The sequence below is a fragment of the Engystomops pustulosus genome, chromosome 1 (assembly GCF_040894005.1).
Source record: "Engystomops pustulosus chromosome 1, aEngPut4.maternal, whole genome shotgun sequence".
Classification (NCBI taxonomy): domain Eukaryota; kingdom Metazoa; phylum Chordata; class Amphibia; order Anura; family Leptodactylidae; genus Engystomops; species Engystomops pustulosus.
The window spans coordinates 192,454,376-192,474,278 of record NC_092411.1 but is presented as its reverse complement, the minus strand read 5'-3'; the positions used below and the strand labels follow the sequence as shown (position 1 = coordinate 192,474,278).

The 19,903-nt window shown below is 35.1% G+C and overlaps 29 non-coding genes across 29 annotated transcripts; all 29 read right to left on the bottom strand.

The window, feature by feature from the left end:
- Window positions 1-308: 308 nt before the first annotated feature.
- On the bottom strand, window positions 309-381 carry TRNAK-UUU (transfer RNA lysine (anticodon UUU)). Its single transcript has one exon. It is a non-coding gene; the product is annotated as a tRNA-Lys (tRNA).
- A 441-nt stretch (window positions 382-822) lies between these two features.
- On the bottom strand, window positions 823-895 carry TRNAK-UUU (transfer RNA lysine (anticodon UUU)). The gene has a single exon. It is a non-coding gene; the product is annotated as a tRNA-Lys (tRNA).
- A 441-nt stretch (window positions 896-1,336) lies between these two features.
- Window positions 1,337-1,409, bottom strand: TRNAK-UUU (transfer RNA lysine (anticodon UUU)). The gene has a single exon. It is a non-coding gene; the product is annotated as a tRNA-Lys (tRNA).
- Window positions 1,410-1,850: 441 nt separating this feature from the next.
- TRNAK-UUU (transfer RNA lysine (anticodon UUU)) lies at window positions 1,851-1,923 on the bottom strand. The gene has a single exon. It is a non-coding gene; the product is annotated as a tRNA-Lys (tRNA).
- A 443-nt stretch (window positions 1,924-2,366) lies between these two features.
- On the bottom strand, window positions 2,367-2,439 carry TRNAK-UUU (transfer RNA lysine (anticodon UUU)). The gene has a single exon. It is a non-coding gene; the product is annotated as a tRNA-Lys (tRNA).
- Window positions 2,440-2,880: 441 nt separating this feature from the next.
- Window positions 2,881-2,953, bottom strand: TRNAK-UUU (transfer RNA lysine (anticodon UUU)). Its single transcript has one exon. It is a non-coding gene; the product is annotated as a tRNA-Lys (tRNA).
- Window positions 2,954-3,396: 443 nt separating this feature from the next.
- On the bottom strand, window positions 3,397-3,469 carry TRNAK-UUU (transfer RNA lysine (anticodon UUU)). The gene has a single exon. It is a non-coding gene; the product is annotated as a tRNA-Lys (tRNA).
- Window positions 3,470-4,424: 955 nt separating this feature from the next.
- On the bottom strand, window positions 4,425-4,497 carry TRNAK-UUU (transfer RNA lysine (anticodon UUU)). Its single transcript has one exon. It is a non-coding gene; the product is annotated as a tRNA-Lys (tRNA).
- A 441-nt stretch (window positions 4,498-4,938) lies between these two features.
- Window positions 4,939-5,011, bottom strand: TRNAK-UUU (transfer RNA lysine (anticodon UUU)). Its single transcript has one exon. It is a non-coding gene; the product is annotated as a tRNA-Lys (tRNA).
- A 441-nt stretch (window positions 5,012-5,452) lies between these two features.
- TRNAK-UUU (transfer RNA lysine (anticodon UUU)) lies at window positions 5,453-5,525 on the bottom strand. The gene has a single exon. It is a non-coding gene; the product is annotated as a tRNA-Lys (tRNA).
- A 3,060-nt stretch (window positions 5,526-8,585) lies between these two features.
- On the bottom strand, window positions 8,586-8,658 carry TRNAK-UUU (transfer RNA lysine (anticodon UUU)). Its single transcript has one exon. It is a non-coding gene; the product is annotated as a tRNA-Lys (tRNA).
- A 441-nt stretch (window positions 8,659-9,099) lies between these two features.
- Window positions 9,100-9,172, bottom strand: TRNAK-UUU (transfer RNA lysine (anticodon UUU)). The gene has a single exon. It is a non-coding gene; the product is annotated as a tRNA-Lys (tRNA).
- Window positions 9,173-9,613: 441 nt separating this feature from the next.
- TRNAK-UUU (transfer RNA lysine (anticodon UUU)) lies at window positions 9,614-9,686 on the bottom strand. Its single transcript has one exon. It is a non-coding gene; the product is annotated as a tRNA-Lys (tRNA).
- A 441-nt stretch (window positions 9,687-10,127) lies between these two features.
- Window positions 10,128-10,200, bottom strand: TRNAK-UUU (transfer RNA lysine (anticodon UUU)). Its single transcript has one exon. It is a non-coding gene; the product is annotated as a tRNA-Lys (tRNA).
- A 957-nt stretch (window positions 10,201-11,157) lies between these two features.
- TRNAK-UUU (transfer RNA lysine (anticodon UUU)) lies at window positions 11,158-11,230 on the bottom strand. Its single transcript has one exon. It is a non-coding gene; the product is annotated as a tRNA-Lys (tRNA).
- A 441-nt stretch (window positions 11,231-11,671) lies between these two features.
- Window positions 11,672-11,744, bottom strand: TRNAK-UUU (transfer RNA lysine (anticodon UUU)). Its single transcript has one exon. It is a non-coding gene; the product is annotated as a tRNA-Lys (tRNA).
- Window positions 11,745-12,185: 441 nt separating this feature from the next.
- Window positions 12,186-12,258, bottom strand: TRNAK-UUU (transfer RNA lysine (anticodon UUU)). Its single transcript has one exon. It is a non-coding gene; the product is annotated as a tRNA-Lys (tRNA).
- A 441-nt stretch (window positions 12,259-12,699) lies between these two features.
- TRNAK-UUU (transfer RNA lysine (anticodon UUU)) lies at window positions 12,700-12,772 on the bottom strand. The gene has a single exon. It is a non-coding gene; the product is annotated as a tRNA-Lys (tRNA).
- A 441-nt stretch (window positions 12,773-13,213) lies between these two features.
- TRNAK-UUU (transfer RNA lysine (anticodon UUU)) lies at window positions 13,214-13,286 on the bottom strand. Its single transcript has one exon. It is a non-coding gene; the product is annotated as a tRNA-Lys (tRNA).
- A 443-nt stretch (window positions 13,287-13,729) lies between these two features.
- TRNAK-UUU (transfer RNA lysine (anticodon UUU)) lies at window positions 13,730-13,802 on the bottom strand. The gene has a single exon. It is a non-coding gene; the product is annotated as a tRNA-Lys (tRNA).
- A 441-nt stretch (window positions 13,803-14,243) lies between these two features.
- TRNAK-UUU (transfer RNA lysine (anticodon UUU)) lies at window positions 14,244-14,316 on the bottom strand. Its single transcript has one exon. It is a non-coding gene; the product is annotated as a tRNA-Lys (tRNA).
- A 443-nt stretch (window positions 14,317-14,759) lies between these two features.
- Window positions 14,760-14,832, bottom strand: TRNAK-UUU (transfer RNA lysine (anticodon UUU)). The gene has a single exon. It is a non-coding gene; the product is annotated as a tRNA-Lys (tRNA).
- A 441-nt stretch (window positions 14,833-15,273) lies between these two features.
- Window positions 15,274-15,346, bottom strand: TRNAK-UUU (transfer RNA lysine (anticodon UUU)). The gene has a single exon. It is a non-coding gene; the product is annotated as a tRNA-Lys (tRNA).
- Window positions 15,347-15,787: 441 nt separating this feature from the next.
- Window positions 15,788-15,860, bottom strand: TRNAK-UUU (transfer RNA lysine (anticodon UUU)). Its single transcript has one exon. It is a non-coding gene; the product is annotated as a tRNA-Lys (tRNA).
- Window positions 15,861-16,817: 957 nt separating this feature from the next.
- TRNAK-UUU (transfer RNA lysine (anticodon UUU)) lies at window positions 16,818-16,890 on the bottom strand. Its single transcript has one exon. It is a non-coding gene; the product is annotated as a tRNA-Lys (tRNA).
- A 955-nt stretch (window positions 16,891-17,845) lies between these two features.
- TRNAK-UUU (transfer RNA lysine (anticodon UUU)) lies at window positions 17,846-17,918 on the bottom strand. Its single transcript has one exon. It is a non-coding gene; the product is annotated as a tRNA-Lys (tRNA).
- A 441-nt stretch (window positions 17,919-18,359) lies between these two features.
- On the bottom strand, window positions 18,360-18,432 carry TRNAK-UUU (transfer RNA lysine (anticodon UUU)). The gene has a single exon. It is a non-coding gene; the product is annotated as a tRNA-Lys (tRNA).
- A 441-nt stretch (window positions 18,433-18,873) lies between these two features.
- TRNAK-UUU (transfer RNA lysine (anticodon UUU)) lies at window positions 18,874-18,946 on the bottom strand. Its single transcript has one exon. It is a non-coding gene; the product is annotated as a tRNA-Lys (tRNA).
- A 443-nt stretch (window positions 18,947-19,389) lies between these two features.
- TRNAK-UUU (transfer RNA lysine (anticodon UUU)) lies at window positions 19,390-19,462 on the bottom strand. Its single transcript has one exon. It is a non-coding gene; the product is annotated as a tRNA-Lys (tRNA).
- Window positions 19,463-19,903: the final 441 nt, after the last annotated feature.

Here is a 19,903-nt window from a genome sequence, read left to right as displayed (position 1 = left end):
GTTGTTAGAGATCTTCATGCAAATGGACATAATCACTCAATCAAGAAATATATGCAAAACTTCCACACTGTAAATATGGTTTTAAAGAAACATCATAGATATAAATGTATCTATTCTCAGTGAGTTTACAATGTCCCTAGATCTTTAACATACAGTAGCCAAACTTTCCAAAGGACGTAAATAGAATTTGATGGCATCAAGGTACATATTTGAAAGTATAATGTCATACTTAAAGCTGTCTACTGCTTCCTTTATTGACATGTCAATTTAAGAGGAAACTAAGAAACTGTTTCTTGTAAAAGGACTGCCGCCTGAACAGGGACTTGAACCCTGGACCCTCAGATTAAAAGTCTGATGCTCTACCGACTGAGCTATCCAGGCTCTGAAACAGCTCTCACTGAGATAGAAAAAAATACTGAGGTTAAATGAAGGAGAATATAAGGTCCTCATAGTCCATTAACGGCAAAATGAAAAGTTCTTGATTTCATAAATACTTTGGAGTATTACTGTTGAAGTTGTTAGAGATCTTTATGCAAATGGACATAATCACTCAATCAAGAAATATATGCTAAACTTCCACACTATAAATATGGTTTTAAAGAAACATCAAAGATATAAATGTATCTATTCTCAGTGAGTTTACAATGTCCCTAGATCTTTAACATACAGTAGCCAAACTTTCCAAAGGACGTAAATAGAATTTGATGGCATCAAGATAAATATTTGAAAGTATAATGTCTTACTTAAAGCTGTCTACTGCTTCCTTTATTAACATGTCAATTGAAGAGGAAACTAAGAAACTGTTTCTTGTAAAAGGACTGCCGCCTGAACAGGGACTTGAACCCTGGACCCTCAGATTAAAAGTCTGATGCTCTACCAACTGAGCTATCCAGGCTCTGAAAAAGCTCTCACTGAGATAGAAAAAAATACTGAGGTTAAATGAAGGAGAATATAAGGTCCTCATAGTCCATTAACGGCAAAATGAAAAGTTCTTGATTTCATAAATACTTTGGAGTATTACTGTTGAAGTTGTTAGAGATCTTCATGCAAATGGACATAATCACTCAATCAAGAAATATATGCTAAACTTCCACACTGTAAATATGGTTTTAAAGAAACATCAAAGATATAAATGTATCTATTCTCAGTGAGTTTACAATGTCCCTAGATCTTTAACATACAGTAGCCAAACTTTCCAAAGGACGTAAATAGAATTTGATGGCATCAAGGTACATATTTGAAAGTATAATGTCATACTTAAAGCTGTCTACTGCTTCCTTTATTTACATGTCAATTTAAGAGGAAACTAAGAAACTGTTTCTTGTAAAAGGACTGCCGCCTGAACAGGGACTTGAACCCTGGACCCTCAGATTAAAAGTCTGATGCTCTACCGACTGAGCTATCCAGGCTCTGAAAAAGCTCTCACTGAGATAGAAAAAAATACTGAGGTTAAATGAAGGAGAATATAAGGTCCTCATAGTCCATTAACGGCAAAATGAAAAGTTCTTGATTTCATAAATACTTTGGAGTATTACTGTTGAAGTTGTTAGAGATCTTCATGCAAATGGACATAATCACTCAATCAAGAAATATATGCTAAACTTCCACACTGTAAATATGGTTTTAAAGAAACATCAAAGATATAAATGTATCTATTCTCAGTGAGTTTACAATGTCCCTAGATCTTTAACATACAGTAGCCAAACTTTCCAAAGGACGTAAATAGAATTTGATGGCATCAAGATACATATTTGAAAGTATAATGTCATACTTAAAGCTGTCTACTGCTTCCTTTATTAACATGTCAATTTAAGAGGAAACTAAGAAACTGTTTCTTGTAAAAGGACTGCCGCCTGAACAGGGACTTGAACCCTGGACCCTCAGATTAAAAGTCTGATGCTCTACCGACTGAGCTATCCAGGCTCTGAAACAGCTCTCACTGAGATAGAAAAAAATACTGAGGTTAAATAAAGGAGAGAATATAAGGTCCTCATAGTCCATTAACGGCAAAATGAAAAGTTCTTGATTTCATAAATACTTTGGAGTATTACTGTTGAAGTTGTTAGAGATCTTCATGCAAATGGTCATAATCACTCAATCAAGAAATATATGCTAAACTTCCACACTGTAAATATGGTTTTAAAGAAACATCAAAGATATAAATGTATCTATTCTCAGTGAGTTTACAATGTCCCTAGATCTTTAACATACAGTAGCCAAACTTTCCAAAGGACGTAAATAGAATTTGATGGCATCAAGGTACATATTTGAAAGTATAATGTCATACTTAAAGCTGTCTACTGCTTCCTTTATTTACATGTCAATTTAAGAGGAAACTAAGAAACTGTTTCTTGTAAAAGGACTGCCGCCTGAACAGGGACTTGAACCCTGGACCCTCAGATTAAAAGTCTGATGCTCTACCGACTGAGCTATCCAGGCTCTGAAAAAGCTCTCACTGAGATAGAAAAAAATACTGAGGTTAAATGAAGGAGAATATAAGGTCCTCATAGTCCATTAACGGCAAAATGAAAAGTTCTTGATTTCATAAATACTTTGGAGTATTACTGTTGAAGTTGTTAGAGATCTTCATGCAAATGGACATAATCACTCAATCAAGAAATATATGCTAAACTTCCACACTGTAAATATGGTTTTAAAGAAACATCAAAGATATAAATGTATCTATTCTCAGTGAGTTTACAATGTCCCTAGATCTTTAACATACAGTAGCCAAACTTTCCAAAGGACGTAAATAGAATTTGATGGCATCAAGATACATATTTGAAAGTATAATGTCATACTTAAAGCTGTCTACTGCTTCCTTTATTAACATGTCAATTTAAGAGGAAACTAAGAAACTGTTTCTTGTAAAAGGACTGCCGCCTGAACAGGGACTTGAACCCTGGACCCTCAGATTAAAAGTCTGATGCTCTACCGACTGAGCTATCCAGGCTCTGAAACAGCTCTCACTGAGATAGAAAAAAATACTGAGGTTAAATAAAGGAGAGAATATAAGGTCCTCATAGTCCATTAACGGCAAAATGAAAAGTTCTTGATTTCATAAATACTTTGGAGTATTACTGTTGAAGTTGTTAGAGATCTTCATGCAAATGGTCATAATCACTCAATCAAGAAATATATGCTAAACTTCCACACTGTAAATATGGTTTTAAAGAAACATCAAAGATATAAATGTATCTATTCTCAGTGAGTTTACAATGTCCCTAGATCTTTAACATACAGTAGCCAAACTTTCCAAAGGACGTAAATAGAATTTGATGGCATCACGATACATATTTGAAAGTATAATGTCATACTTAAAGCTGTCTACTGCTTCCTTTATTAACATGTCAATTGAAGAGGAAACTAAGAAACTGTTTCTTGTAAAAGGACTGCCGCCTGAACAGGGACTTGAACCCTGGACCCTCAGATTAAAAGTCTGATGCTCTACCGACTGAGCTATCCAGGCTCTGAAACAGCTCTCACTGAGATAGAAAAAAATACTGAGGTTAAATGAAGGAGAATATAAGGTCCTCATAGTCCATTAACGGCAAAATGAAAAGTTCTTGATTTCATAAATACTTTGGAGTATTACTGTTGAAGTTGTTAGAGATCTTTATGCAAATGGACATAATCACTCAATCAAGAAATATATGCTAAACTTCCACACTATAAATATGGTTTTAAAGAAACATCAAAGATATAAATGTATCTATTCTCAGTGAGTTTACAATGTCCCTAGATCTTTAACATACAGTAGCCAAACTTTCCAAAGGACGTAAATAGAATTTGATGGCATCAAGATACATATTTGAAAGTATAAAGTCTTACTTAAAGCTGTCTACTGCTTCCTTTATTAACATGTCAATTGAAGAGGAAACTAAGAAACTGTTTCTTGTAAAAGGACTGCCGCCTGAACAGGGACTTGAACCCTGGACCCTCATATTAAAAGTCTGATGCTCTACCGACTGAGCTATCCAGGCTCTGAAAAAGCTCTCACTGAGATAGAAAAAAATACTGAGGTTAAATGAAGGAGAATATAAGGTCCTCATAGTCCATTAACGGCAAAATGAAAAGTTCTTGATTTCATAAATACTTTGGAGTATTACTGTTGAAGTTGTTAGAGATCTTCATGCAAATGGACATAATCACTCAATTAAGAAATATATGCTAAACTTCCACACTGTAAATATGGTTTTAAAGAAACATCAAAGATATAAATGTATCTATTCTCAGTGAGTTTACAATGTCCCTAGATCTTTAACATACAGTAGCCAAACTTTCCAAAGGACGTAAATAGAATTTGATGGCATCAAGGTACATATTTGAAAGTATAATGTCATACTTAAAGCTGTCTACTGCTTCCTTTATTGACATGTCAATTTAAGAGGAAACTAAGAAACTGTTTCTTGTAAAAGGACTGCCGCCTGAACAGGGACTTGAACCCTGGACCCTCAGATTAAAAGTCTGATGCTCTACCGACTGAGCTATCCAGGCTCTGAAAAAGCTCTCACTGAGATAGAAAAAAATACTGAGGTTAAATGAAGGAGAATATAAGGTCCTCATAGTCCATTAACGGCAAAATGAAAAGTTCTTGATTTCATAAATACTTTGGAGTATTACTGTTGAAGTTGTTAGAGATCTTCATGCAAATGGACATAATCACTCAATCAAGAAATATATGCTAAACTTCCACACTGTAAATATGGTTTTAAAGAAACATCAAAGATATAAATGTATCTATTCTAAGTGAGTTTACAATGTCCCTAGATCTTTAACATACAGTAGCCAAACTTTCCAAAGGACGTAAATAGAATTTGATGGCATCAAGGTACATATTTGAAAGTATAATGTCATACTTAAAGCTGTCTACTGCTTCCTTTATTAACATGTCAATTTAAGAGGAAACTAAGAAACTGTTTCTTGTAAAAAGGCTGCCGCCTGAACAGGGACTTGAACCCTGGACCCTCAGATTAAAAGTCTGATGCTCTACCGACTGAGCTATCCAGGCTCTGAAAAAGCTCTCACTGAGACAGAAAAAAATACTGAGGTTAAATGAAGGAGAATATAAGGTCCTCATAGTCCATTAACGGCAAAATGAAAAGTTCTTGATTTCATAAATACTTTGGAGTATTACTGTTGAAGTTGTTAGAGATCTTCATGCAAATGGACATAATCACTTAATCAAGAAATATATGCTAAACTTCCACACTGTAAATATGGTTTTAAAGAAACATCAAAGATATAAATGTATCTATTCTCAGTGAGTTTACAATGTCCCTAGATCTTTAACATACAGTAGCCAAACTTTCCAAAGGACGTAAATAGAATTTGATGGCATCAAGGTACATATTTGAAAGTATAATGTCATACTTAAAGCTGTCTACTGCTTCCTTTATTGACATGTCAATTTAAGAGGAAACTAAGAAACTGTTTCTTGTAAAAGGACTGCTGCCTGAACAGGGACTTGAACCCTGGACCCTCAGATTAAAAGTCTGATGCTCTACCGACTGAGCTATCCAGGCTCTGAAAAAGCTCTCATTGAGATAGAAAAAAATACTGAGGTTAAATGAAGGAGAATATAAGGTCCTCATAGTCCATTAACGGCAAAATGAAAAGTTCTTGATTTCATAAATACTTTGGAGTATTACTGTTGAAGTTGTTAGAGATCTTCATGCAAATGGACATAATCACTCAACCAAGAAATATATGCTAAACTTCCACACTGTAAATATGGTTTTAAAGAAACATCAAAGATATAAATGTATCTATTCTCAGTGAGTTTACAATGTCCCTAGATCTTTAACATACAGTAGCCAAACTTTCCAAAGGACGTAAATAGAATTTGATGGCATCAAGGTACATATTTGAAAGTATAATGTCATACTTAAAGCTGTCTACTGCTTCCTTTATTAACATGTCAATTTAAGAGGAAACTAAGAAACTGTTTCTTGTAAAAAGACTGCCGCCTGAACAGGGACCTGAACCCTGGACCCTCAGATTAAAAGTCTGATGCTCTACCGACTGAGCTATCCAGGCTCTGAAAAAGCTCTCACTGAGACAGAAAAAAATACTGAGGTTAAATGAAGGAGAATATAAGGTCCTCATAGTCCATTAACGGCAAAATGAAAAGTTCTTGATTTCATAAATACTTTGGAGTATTACTGTTGAAGTTGTTAGAGATCTTCATGCAAATGGACATAATCACTCAATCAAGAAATATATGCTAAACTTCCACACTGTAAATATGGTTTTAAAGAAACATCAAAGATATAAATGTATCTATTCTCAGTGAGTTTACAATGTCCCTAGATCTTTAACATACAGTAGCCAAACTTTCCAAAGGACGTAAATAGAATTTCATGGCATCAAGATACATATTTGAAAGTATAATGTCATACTTAACCCCTTAAGGACGCAGCCATTTTACAGCTTAAGGCTCAGCCCGATTTTTTGGATTCTGACTTGCTTCGCTTTATATGGTTATAACTTTTGAACACTGTTACTTATCAAAACGATTCTGAGATTGTTTTTTCCCCACATGTTGTACTTCATTTTAGTGGTAAATGTTGGCTGATAAGTTTTGCGTTTATTTACAAAAAAAAGAAAATATGATAAATTTTTTGAAAAATTTGCCATTTTCGAAATTCTAAATCATTGCGTTTTCAGGCAGATAGATTTACCACCTAAATAAGTTGCTGAATAACATTTCCCATTTGTCTACTTTACATTTTCATAATTTCTGAAATGTCTGGATAATTTATTTTGATGTCACGCGGCTTACAAATAGAATATCGCTTTTCCGGATTTTCAGAATTGACTATTTTGGGGATAAGTACAGTTTTGAATGAAATTTTACATATTTAGCATCAAACCCCCCTATATAATCTACCCATTTTCAAATCTGCACCCCTCAATCTATCAGAAACAGCTTTTACGAAGATTGTTAACCCCTTGAGATCTTCATAGTAATTGAATCAAAATGGAGGTGAAATTTAGAATGGTCATATTGTTCCCTTATACGTTCATTTAGCACTAAAATTTACACATTTCCAAAATATAAAAAGAGAAAACCCACCATACAATTTGTTCTGCAATTTCTCCTGAGTACAAAGACCCCCCACATGTGGCTGTGACTTGTTTTATGGGCGCACAGCGAGACGCAGAAGGGAAGGAGAGCCCTGCAGCTGCCAGGATTTTAGTTTCCTCATTGGCCCCTTTTGAAGGCTATAAAATTTTCGCTTTTTCGTTATTGGGGCCATGTGATGGCATTTTTTTTGCGGGATGAGATGCTTTTTCCATTGTTACCATTTTGGGGTTGGTATCACCTATTGTTGAAAATTTAGGAACTTTTTTTGAGGGCAGGAGTAGAAAAGCATCAATTCTGTACTGGATTTTTGACTTTTTTTTTTTTGGTGTTCACCGTATAGACTAATAGTCATGTTATCTTTATTCTATGGGTTGATACGATTACGGGGATACCAGACATGAATATATTTTCTTACGTTTTACTAAATTTGTCAAACAAAACCCTAATGTGGGGAAAAATCTATAATTTTTGTATTGCCGTCTTCCAAGTGGCATAACTTTGTTACGTTTTCGGCTACGGAGCTGGTTGATGGCTTGTTTTTTGCGGGACATGTTGTACTTTGCACCAGTATCATGTCTAAGTACATATGGTTTTTTGGTCGCATTTTATAGCATTTTTTGTGGGATTGAAAAGGTAAAAATCATAATTTTTGGAGGGTTTATAACAGTTTTTTTTTACGGCGTTTATCGTGGGGGTTCAATAATGATTTACTTTTATTCTACGGGTTGTTACGGACGCGGTGATACTATATATGTGGGGTTTGTGTTATGATTTAGACTTTTTTTTTGAGTTATATGTCTCTTTAGATGTTTTGGGGGTTTGGGGCATTTTTAGTGATTTATGGCTTTATTTTTTTATTGAATAACTTTTTTTTTTACTTTTTTACTTTTATACCATGGTACATGAACAAGAAATCCTCTGATTGCTTGTTCATGATAATATTCTGCAATACTCATGTATTGCAGAGTATTATCAGTGTCAGCCTATGCACTTGCATAGGCTGGCACTTTGCCAGTAAGATGACGTCACAGACGCCATCTTACTGGCAATTCTTGCTAGTAACTCTGGGGTCCAGATCGGACCCCAGAGTTACTATAGCAACGATCGGCGCCCCCCGAAAACGGTTCGGGGGGGCCGATCGTGGGGGAAAGACACCCCAGATGCTTGTTAGATGCCGCGGTCGCGCTGACCGCGGCATCTAAAGGGTTAAGCACCCGCGATCGGAGACAACTCCGATCGCGGGTGTTACACTGGGGTGCCGGCTATTAGTTACAGCCGGCACCCCGTGTTTCCCGATGCCGGTTCGGCTCTGATCCAGAGCCGAGCCGGCATAGGCGCCGTGGCGGATATATCCGCCACTGAGCGCTAAGTCACTGCGCTCCGTGGCGGATATATCCGCCGCGGAGCGTGAAGGGGTTAAAGCTGTCTACTGCTTCCTTTATTGACATGTCAATTTAAGAGGAAACTAAGAAACTCTTTCTTGTAAAAGGACTGCCGCCTGAACAGGGACTTGAACCCTGGACCCTCAGATTAAAAGTCTGATGCTCTACCGACTGAGCTATCCAGGCTCTGAAAAAGCTCTCACTGAGATAGCAAAAAATACTGAGGTTAAATGAAGGAGAATATAAGGTCCTCATAGTCCATTAACGCCAAAATGAAAAGTTCTTGATTTCATAAATACTTTGGAGTATTACTGTTGAAGTTGTTAGAGATCTTCATCCAAATGGACATAATCACTCAATCAAGAAATATATTCTAAACTTCTACACTGTAAATATGGTTTTAAAGAAACATCAAAGATATAAATGTATCTATTCTCAGTGAGTTTACAATGTCCCTAGATCTTTAACATACAGTAGCCAAACTTTCCAAAGGACGTAAATAGAATTTGATGGCATCAAGGTACATATTTGAAAGTATAATGTCCTACTTAAAGCTGTCTACTGCTTCCTTTATTGACATGTCAATTTAAGAGGAAACTAAGAAACTGTTTCTTGTAAAAGGACTGCCGCCTGAACAGGGACTTGAACCCTGGACCCTCAGATTAAAAGTCTGATGCTCTACCGACTGAGCTATCCAGGCTCTGAAACAGCTCTCACTGAGATAGAAAAAAATACTGAGGTTAAATGAAGGAGAATATAAGGTCCTCATAGTCCATTAACGGCAAAATGAAAAGTTCTTGATTTCATAAATACTTTGGAGTATTACTGTTGAAGTTGTTAGAGATCTTCATGCAAATGGACATAATCACTCAATCAAGAAATATATGCAAAACTTCCACACTGTAAATATGGTTTTAAAGAAACATCATAGATATAAATGTATCTATTCTCAGTGAGTTTACAATGTCCCTAGATCTTTAACATACAGTAGCCAAACTTTCCAAAGGACGTAAATAGAATTTGATGGCATCAAGGTACATATTTGAAAGTATAATGTCATACTTAAAGCTGTCTACTGCTTCCTTTATTGACATGTCAATTTAAGAGGAAACTAAGAAACTGTTTCTTGTAAAAGGACTGCCGCCTGAACAGGGACTTGAACCCTGGACCCTCAGATTAAAAGTCTGATGCTCTACCGACTGAGCTATCCAGGCTCTGAAACAGCTCTCACTGAGATAGATAAAAATACTGAGGTTAAATGAAGGAGAATATAAGGTCCTCATAGTCCATTAACGGCAAAATGAAAAGTTCTTGATTTCATAAATACTTTGGAGTATTACTGTTGAAGTTGTTAGAGATCTTCATGCAAATGGACATAATCACTCAATCAAGAAATATATGCTAAACTTCCACACTGTAAATATGGTTTTAAAGAAACATCAAAGATATAAATGTATCTATTCTCAGTGAGTTTACAATGTCCCTAGATCTTTAACATACAGTAGCCAAAGTTTCCAAAGGACGTAAATAGAATTTGATGGCATCAAGGTACATATTTGAAAGTATAATGTCATACTTAAAGCTGTCTACTGCTTCCTTTATTGACATGTCAATTTAAGAGAAAACTAAGAAACTGTTTCTTGTAAAAGCACTGCCGCCTGAACAGGGACTTGAACCCTGGACCCTCAGATTAAAAGTCTGATGCTCTACCGACTGAGCTATCCAGGCTCTGAAACAGCTCTCACTGAGATAGAAAAAAATACTGAGGTTAAATGAAGGAGAATATAAGGTCCTCATAGTCCATTAACGGCAAAATGAAAAGTTCTTGATTTCATAAATACTTTGGAGTATTCCTGTAGAAGTTGTTAGAGATCTTCATGCAAATGGACATAATCACTCAATCAAGAAATATATGCTAAACTTCCACACTGTAAATATGGTTTTAAAGAAACATCAAAGATATAAATGTATCTATTCTCAGTGAGTTTACAATGTCCCTAGATCTTTAACATACAGTAGCCAAACTTTCCAAAGGACGTAAATAGAATTTGATGGCATCAAGATACATATTTGAAAGTATAATGTCATACTTAAAGCTGTCTACTGCTTCCTTTATTAACATGTCAATTTAAGAGGAAACTAAGAAACTGTTTCTTGTAAAAGGACTGCCGCCTGAACAGGTACTTGAACCCTGGACCCTCAGATTAAAAGTCTGATGCTCTACCGACTGAGCTATCCAGGCTCTGAAACAGCTCTCACTGAGATAGAAAAAAATACTGAGGTTAAATAAAGGAGAGAATATAAGGTCCTCATAGTCCATTAACGGCAAAATGAAAAGTTCTTGATTTCATAAATACTTTGGAGTATTACTGTTGAAGTTGTTAGAGATCTTCATGCAAATGGTCATAATCACTCAATCAAGAAATATATGCTAAACTTCCACACTGTAAATATGGTTTTAAAGAAACATCAAAGATATAAATGTATCTATTCTCAGTGAGTTTACAATGTCCCTAGATCTTTAACATACAGTAGCCAAACTTTCCAAAGGACGTAAATAGAATTTGATGGCATCAAGATACATATTTGAAAGTATAATGTCATACTTAAAGCTGTCTACTGCTTCCTTTATTAACATGTCAATTGAAGAGGAAACTAAGAAACTGTTTCTTGTAAAAGGACTGCCGCCTGAACAGGGACTTGAACCCTGGACCCTCAGATTAAAAGTCTGATGCTCTACCGACTGAGCTATCCAGGCTCTGAAACAGCTCGCACTGAGATAGAAAAAAATACTGAGGTTAAATGAAGGAGAATATAAGGTCCTCATAGTCCATTAACGGCAAAATGAAAAGTTCTTGATTTCATAAATACTTTGGAGTATTACTGTTGAAGTTGTTAGAGATCTTTATGCAAATGGACATAATCACTCAATCAAGAAATATATGCTAAACTTCCACACTATAAATATGGTTTTAAAGAAACATCAAAGATATAAATGTATCTATTCTCAGTGAGTTTACAATGTCCCTAGATCTTTAACATACAGTAGCCAAACTTTCCAAAGGACGTAAAAAGAATTTGATGGCATCAAGATACATATTTGAAAGTATAATGTCTTACTTAAAGCTGTCTACTGCTTCCTTTATTAACATGTCAATTGAAGAGGAAACTAAGAAACTGTTTCTTGTAAAAGGACTGCCGCCTGAACAGGGACTTGAACCCTGGACCCTCAGATTAAAAGTCTGATGCTCTACCGACTGAGCTATCCAGGCTCTGAAAATGCTCTCACTGAGATAGAAAAAAATACTGAGGTTAAATGAAGGAGAATATAAGGTCCTCATAGTCCATTAACGGCAAAATGAAAAGTTCTTGATTTCATAAATACTTTGGAGTATTACTGTTGAAGTTGTTAGAGATCTTCATGCAAATGGTCATAATCACTCAATCAAGAAATATATGCTAAACTTCCACACTGTAAATATGGTTTTAAAGAAACATCAAAGATATAAATGTATCTATTCTCAGTGAGTTTACAATGTCCCTAGATCTTTAACATACAGTAGCCAAACTTTCCAAAGGACGTAAATAGAATTTGATGGCATCAAGATACATATTTGAAAGTATAATGTCATACTTAAAGCTGTCTACTGCTTCCTTTATTAACATGTCAATTGAAGAGGAAACTAAGAAACTGTTTCTTGTAAAAGGACTGCCGCCTGAACAGGGACTTGAACCCTGGACCCTCAGATTAAAAGTCTGATGCTCTACCGACTGAGCTATCCAGGCTCTGAAACAGCTCTCACTGAGATAGAAAAAAATACTGAGGTTAAATGAAGGAGAATATAAGGTCCTCATAGTCCATTAACGGCAAAATGAAAAGTTCTTGATTTCATAAATACTTTGGAGTATTACTGTTGAAGTTGTTAGAGATCTTTATGCAAATGGACATAATCACTCAATCAAGAAATATATGCTAAACTTCCACACTATAAATATGGTTTTAAAGAAACATCAAAGATATAAATGTATCTATTCTCAGTGAGTTTACAATGTCCCTAGATCTTTAACATACAGTAGCCAAACTTTCCAAAGGACGTAAATAGAATTTGATGGCATCAAGGTACATATTTGAAAGTATAATGTCATACTTAAAGCTGTCTACTGCTTCCTTTATTTACATGTCAATTTAAGAGGAAACTAAGAAACTGTTTCTTGTAAAAGGACTGCCGCCTGAACAGGGACTTGAACCCTGGACCCTCAGATTAAAAGTCTGATGCTCTACCGACTGAGCTATCCAGGCTCTGAAAAAGCTCTCACTGAGATAGAAAAAAATACTGAGGTTAAATGAAGGAGAATATAAGGTCCTCATAGTCCATTAACGGCAAAATGAAAAGTTCTTGATTTCATAAATACTTTGGAGTATTACTGTTGAAGTTGTTAGAGATCTTCATGCAAATGGACATAATCACTCAATCAAGAAATATATGCTAAACTTCCACACTGTAAATATGGTTTTAAAGAAACATCAAAGATATAAATGTATCTATTCTCAGTGAGTTTACAATGTCCCTAGATCTTTAACATACAGTAGCCAAACTTTCCAAAGGACGTAAATAGAATTTGATGGCATCAAGATACATATTTGAAAGTATAATGTCATACTTAAAGCTGTCTACTGCTTCCTTTATTAACATGTCAATTTAAGAGGAAACTAAGAAACTGTTTCTTGTAAAAGGACTGCCGCCTGAACAGGGACTTGAACCCTGGACCCTCAGATTAAAAGTCTGATGCTCTACCGACTGAGCTATCCAGGCTCTGAAACAGCTCTCACTGAGATAGAAAAAAATACTGAGGTTAAATAAAGGAGAGAATATAAGGTCCTCATAGTCCATTAACGGCAAAATGAAAAGTTCTTGATTTCATAAATACTTTGGAGTATTACTGTTGAAGTTGTTAGAGATCTTCATGCAAATGGTCATAATCACTCAATCAAGAAATATATGCTAAACTTCCACACTGTAAATATGGTTTTAAAGAAACATCAAAGATATAAATGTATCTATTCTCAGTGAGTTTACAATGTCCCTAGATCTTTAACATACAGTAGCCAAACTTTCCAAAGGACGTAAATAGAATTTGATGGCATCAAGGTACATATTTGAAAGTATAATGTCATACTTAAAGCTGTCTACTGCTTCCTTTATTTACATGTCAATTTAAGAGGAAACTAAGAAACTGTTTCTTGTAAAAGGACTGCCGCCTGAACAGGGACTTGAACCCTGGACCCTCAGATTAAAAGTCTGATGCTCTACCGACTGAGCTATCCAGGCTCTGAAAAAGCTCTCACTGAGATAGAAAAAAATACTGAGGTTAAATGAAGGAGAATATAAGGTCCTCATAGTCCATTAACGGCAAAATGAAAAGTTCTTGATTTCATAAATACTTTGGAGTATTACTGTTGAAGTTGTTAGAGATCTTCATGCAAATGGACATAATCACTCAATCAAGAAATATATGCTAAACTTCCACACTGTAAATATGGTTTTAAAGAAACATCAAAGATATAAATGTATCTATTCTCAGTGAGTTTACAATGTCCCTAGATCTTTAACATACAGTAGCCAAACTTTCCAAAGGACGTAAATAGAATTTGATGGCATCAAGATACATATTTGAAAGTATAATGTCATACTTAAAGCTGTCTACTGCTTCCTTTATTAACATGTCAATTTAAGAGGAAACTAAGAAACTGTTTCTTGTAAAAGGACTGCCGCCTGAACAGGGACTTGAACCCTGGACCCTCAGATTAAAAGTCTGATGCTCTACCGACTGAGCTATCCAGGCTCTGAAACAGCTCTCACTGAGATAGAAAAAAATACTGAGGTTAAATAAAGGAGAGAATATAAGGTCCTCATAGTCCATTAACGGCAAAATGAAAAGTTCTTGATTTCATAAATACTTTGGAGTATTACTGTTGAAGTTGTTAGAGATCTTCATGCAAATGGTCATAATCACTCAATCAAGAAATATATGCTAAACTTCCACACTGTAAATATGGTTTTAAAGAAACATCAAAGATATAAATGTATCTATTCTCAGTGAGTTTACAATGTCCCTAGATCTTTAACATACAGTAGCCAAACTTTCCAAAGGACGTAAATAGAATTTGATGGCATCAAGATACATATTTGAAAGTATAATGTCATACTTAAAGCTGTCTACTGCTTCCTTTATTAACATGTCAATTGAAGAGGAAACTAAGAAACTGTTTCTTGTAAAAGGACTGCCGCCTGAACAGGGACTTGAACCCTGGACCCTCAGATTAAAAGTCTGATGCTCTACCGACTGAGCTATCCAGGCTCTGAAAAAGCTCTCACTGAGATAGAAAAAAATACTGAGGTTAAATGAAGGAGAATATAAGGTCCTCATAGTCCATTAACGGCAAAATGAAAAGTTCTTGATTTCATAAATACTTTGGAGTATTACTGTTGAAGTTGTTAGAGATCTTCATGCAAATGGACATAATCACTCAATCAAGAAATATATGCTAAACTTCCACACTGTAAATATGGTTTTAAAGAAACATCAAAGATATAAATGTATCTATTCTAAGTGAGTTTACAATGTCCCTAGATCTTTAACATACAGTAGCCAAACTTTCCAAAGGACGTAAATAGAATTTGATGGCATCAAGGTACATATTTGAAAGTATAATGTCATACTTAAAGCTGTCTACTGCTTCCTTTATTAACATGTCAATTTAAGAGGAAACTAAGAAACTGTTTCTTGTAAAAAGGCTGCCGCCTGAACAGGGACTTGAACCCTGGACCCTCAGATTAAAAGTCTGATGCTCTACCGACTGAGCTATCCAGGCTCTGAAAAAGCTCTCACTGAGACAGAAAAAAATACTGAGGTTAAATGAAGGAGAATATAAGGTCCTCATAGTCCATTAACGGCAAAATGAAAAGTTCTTGATTTCATAAATACTTTGGAGTATTACTGTTGAAGTTGTTAGAGATCTTCATGCAAATGGACATAATCACTTAATCAAGAAATATATGCTAAACTTCCACACTGTAAATATGGTTTTAAAGAAACATCAAAGATATAAATGTATCTATTCTCAGTGAGTTTACAATGTCCCTAGATCTTTAACATACAGTAGCCAAACTTTCCAAAGGACGTAAATAGAATTTGATGGCATCAAGGTACATATTTGAAAGTATAATGTCATACTTAAAGCTGTCTACTGCTTCCTTTATTTACATGTCAATTTAAGAGGAAACTAAGAAACTGTTTCTTGTAAAAGGACTGCCGCCTGAACAGGGACTTGAACCCTGGACCCTCAGATTAAAAGTCTGATGCTCTACCGACTGAGCTATCCAGGCTCTGACAAAGCTCTCACTGAGATAGAAAAAAATACTGAGGTTAAATGAAGGAGAATATAAGGTCCTCATAGTCCATTAACGGCAAAATGAAAAGTTCTTGATTTCATAAATACTTTGGAGTATTACTGTTGAAGTTGTTAGAGATCTTCATGCAAATGGACATAATCACTCAATCAAGAAATATATGCTAAACTTCCACACTGTAAATATGGTTTTAAAGAAACATCAAAGATATAAATGTATCTATTCTCAGTGAGTTTACAATGTCCCTAGATCTTTAACATACAGTAGCCAAACTTTCCAAAGGACGTAAATAGAATTTGATGGCATCAAGATACATATTTGAAAGTATAATGTCATACTTAAAGCTGTCTACTGCTTCCTTTATTAACATGTCAATTTAAGAGGAAACTAAGAAACTGTTTCTTGTAAAAGGACTGCCGCCTGAACAGGTACTTGAACCCTGGACCCTCAGATTAAAAGTCTGATGCTCTACCGACTGAGCTATCCAGGCTCTGAAACAGCTCTCACTGAGATAGAAAAAAATACTGAGGTTAAATAAAGGAGAGAATATAAGGTCCTCATAGTCCATTAACGGCAAAATGAAAAGTTCTTGATTTCATAAATACTTTGGAGTATTACTGTTGAAGTTGTTAGAGATCTTCATGCAAATGGTCATAATCACTCAATCAAGAAATATATGCTAAACTTCCACACTGTAAATATGGTTTTAAAGAAACATCAAAGATATAAATGTATCTATTCTCAGTGAGTTTACAATGTCCCTAGATCTTTAACATACAGTAGCCAAACTTTCCAAAGGACGTAAATAGAATTTGATGGCATCAAGATACATATTTGAAAGTATAATGTCATACTTAAAGCTGTCTACTGCTTCCTTTATTAACATGTCAATTGAAGAGGAAACTAAGAAACTGTTTCTTGTAAAAGGACTGCCGCCTGAACAGGGACTTGAACCCTGGACCCTCAGATTAAAAGTCTGATGCTCTACCGACTGAGCTATCCAGGCTCTGAAACAGCTCGCACTGAGATAGAAAAAAATACTGAGGTTAAATGAAGGAGAATATAAGGTCCTCATAGTCCATTAACGGCAAAATGAAAAGTTCTTGATTTCATAAATACTTTGGAGTATTACTGTTGAAGTTGTTAGAGATCTTTATGCAAATGGACATAATCACTCAATCAAGAAATATATGCTAAACTTCCACACTATAAATATGGTTTTAAAGAAACATCAAAGATATAAATGTATCTATTCTCAGTGAGTTTACAATGTCCCTAGATCTTTAACATACAGTAGCCAAACTTTCCAAAGGACGTAAATAGAATTTGATGGCATCAAGATACATATTTGAAAGTATAATGTCTTACTTAAAGCTGTCTACTGCTTCCTTTATTAACATGTCAATTGAAGAGGAAACTAAGAAACTGTTTCTTGTAAAAGGACTGCCGCCTGAACAGGGACTTGAACCCTGGACCCTCAGATTAAAAGTCTGATGCTCTACCGACTGAGCAATCCAGGCTCTGAAAACGCTCTCACTGAGATAGAAAAAAATACTGAGGTTAAATGAAGGAGAATATAAGGTCCTCATAGTCCATTAACGGCAAAATGAAAAGTTCTTGATTTCATAAATACTTTGGAGTATTACTGTTGAAGTTGTTAGAGATCTTCATGCAAATGGTCATAATCACTCAATCAAGAAATATATGCTAAACTTCCACACTGTAAATATGGTTTTAAAGAAACATCAAAGATATAAATGTATCTATTCTCAGTGAGTTTACAATGTCCCTAGATCTTTAACATACAGTAGCCAAACTTTCCAAAGGACGTAAATAGAATTTGATGGCATCAAGATACATATTTGAAAGTATAATGTCATACTTAAAGCTGTCTACTGCTTCCTTTATTAACATGTCAATTGAAGAGGAAACTAAGAAACTGTTTCTTGTAAAAGGACTGCCGCCTGAACAGGGACTTGAACCCTGGACCCTCAGATTAAAAGTCTGATGCTCTACCGACTGAGCTATCCAGGCTCTGAAACAGCTCTCACTGAGATAGAAAAAAATACTGAGGTTAAATGAAGGAGAATATAAGGTCCTCATAGTCCATTAACGGCAAAATGAAAAGTTCTTGATTTCATAAATACTTTGGAGTATTACTGTTGAAGTTGTTAGAGATCTTTATGCAAATGGACATAATCACTCAATCAAGAAATATATGCTAAACTTCCACACTATAAATATGGTTTTAAAGAAACATCAAAGATATAAATGTATCTATTCTCAGTGAGTTTACAATGTCCCTAGATCTTTAACATACAGTAGCCAAACTTTCCAAAGGACGTAAATAGAATTTGATGGCATCAAGGTACATATTTGAAAGTATAATGTCATACTTAAAGCTGTCTACTGCTTCCTTTATTTACATGTCAATTTAAGAGGAAACTAAGAAACTGTTTCTTGTAAAAGGACTGCCGCCTGAACAGGGACTTGAACCCTGGACCCTCAGATTAAAAGTCTGATGCTCTACCGACTGAGCTATCCAGGCTCTGAAAAAGCTCTCACTGAGATAGAAAAAAATACTGAGGTTAAATGAAGGAGAATATAAGGTCCTCATAGTCCATTAACGGCAAAATGAAAAGTTCTTGATTTCATAAATACTTTGGAGTATTACTGTTGAAGTTGTTAGAGATCTTCATGCAAATGGACATAATCACTCAATCAAGAAATATATGCTAAACTTCCACACTGTAAATATGGTTTTAAAGAAACATCAAAGATATAAATGTATCTATTCTCAGTGAGTTTACAATGTCCCTAGATCTTTAACATACAGTAGCCAAACTTTCCAAAGGACGTAAATAGAATTTGATGGCATCAAGATACATATTTGAAAGTATAATGTCATACTTAAAGCTGTCTACTGCTTCCTTTATTAACATGTCAATTTAAGAGGAAACTAAGAAACTGTTTCTTGTAAAAGGACTGCCGCCTGAACAGGGACTTGAACCCTGGACCCTCAGATTAAAAGTCTGATGCTCTACCGACTGAGCTATCCAGGCTCTGAAACAGCTCTCACTGAGATAGAAAAAAATACTGAGGTTAAATAAAGGAGAGAATATAAGGTCCTCATAGTCCATTAACGGCAAAATGAAAAGTTCTTGATTTCATAAATACTTTGGAGTATTACTGTTGAAGTTGTTAGAGATCTTCATGCAAATGGTCATAATCACTCAATCAAGAAATATATGCTAAACTTCCACACTGTAAATATGGTTTTAAAGAAACATCAAAGATATAAATGTATCTATTCTCAGTGAGTTTACAATGTCCCTAGATCTTTAACATACAGTAGCCAAACTTTCCAAAGGACGTAAATAGAATTTGATGGCATCAAGATACATATTTGAAAGTATAATGTCATACTTAAAGCTGTCTACTGCTTCCTTTATTAACATGTCAATTGAAGAGGAAACTAAGAAACTGTTTCTTGTAAAAGGACTGCCGCCTGAACAGGGACTTGAACCCTGGACCCTCAGATTAAAAGTCTGATGCTCTACCGACTGAGCTATCCAGGCTCTGAAACAGCTCTCACTGAGATAGAAAAAAATACTGAGGTTAAATGAAGGAGAATATAAGGTCCTCATAGTCCATTAACGGCAAAATGAAAAGTTCTTGATTTCATAAATACTTTGGAGTATTACTGTTGAAGTTGTTAGAGATCTTCATGCAAATGGTCATAATCACTCAATCAAGAAATATATGCTAAACTTCCACACTGTAAATATGGTTTTAAAGAAACATCAAAGATATAAATGTATCTATTCTCAGTGAGTTTACAATGTCCCTAGATCTTTAACATACAGTAGCCAAACTTTCCAAAGGACGTAAATAGAATTTGATGGCATCAAGATACATATTTGAAAGTATAATGTCATACTTAAAGCTGTCTACTGCTTCCTTTATTAACATGTCAATTGAAGAGGAAACTAAGAAACTGTTTCTTGTAAAAGGACTGC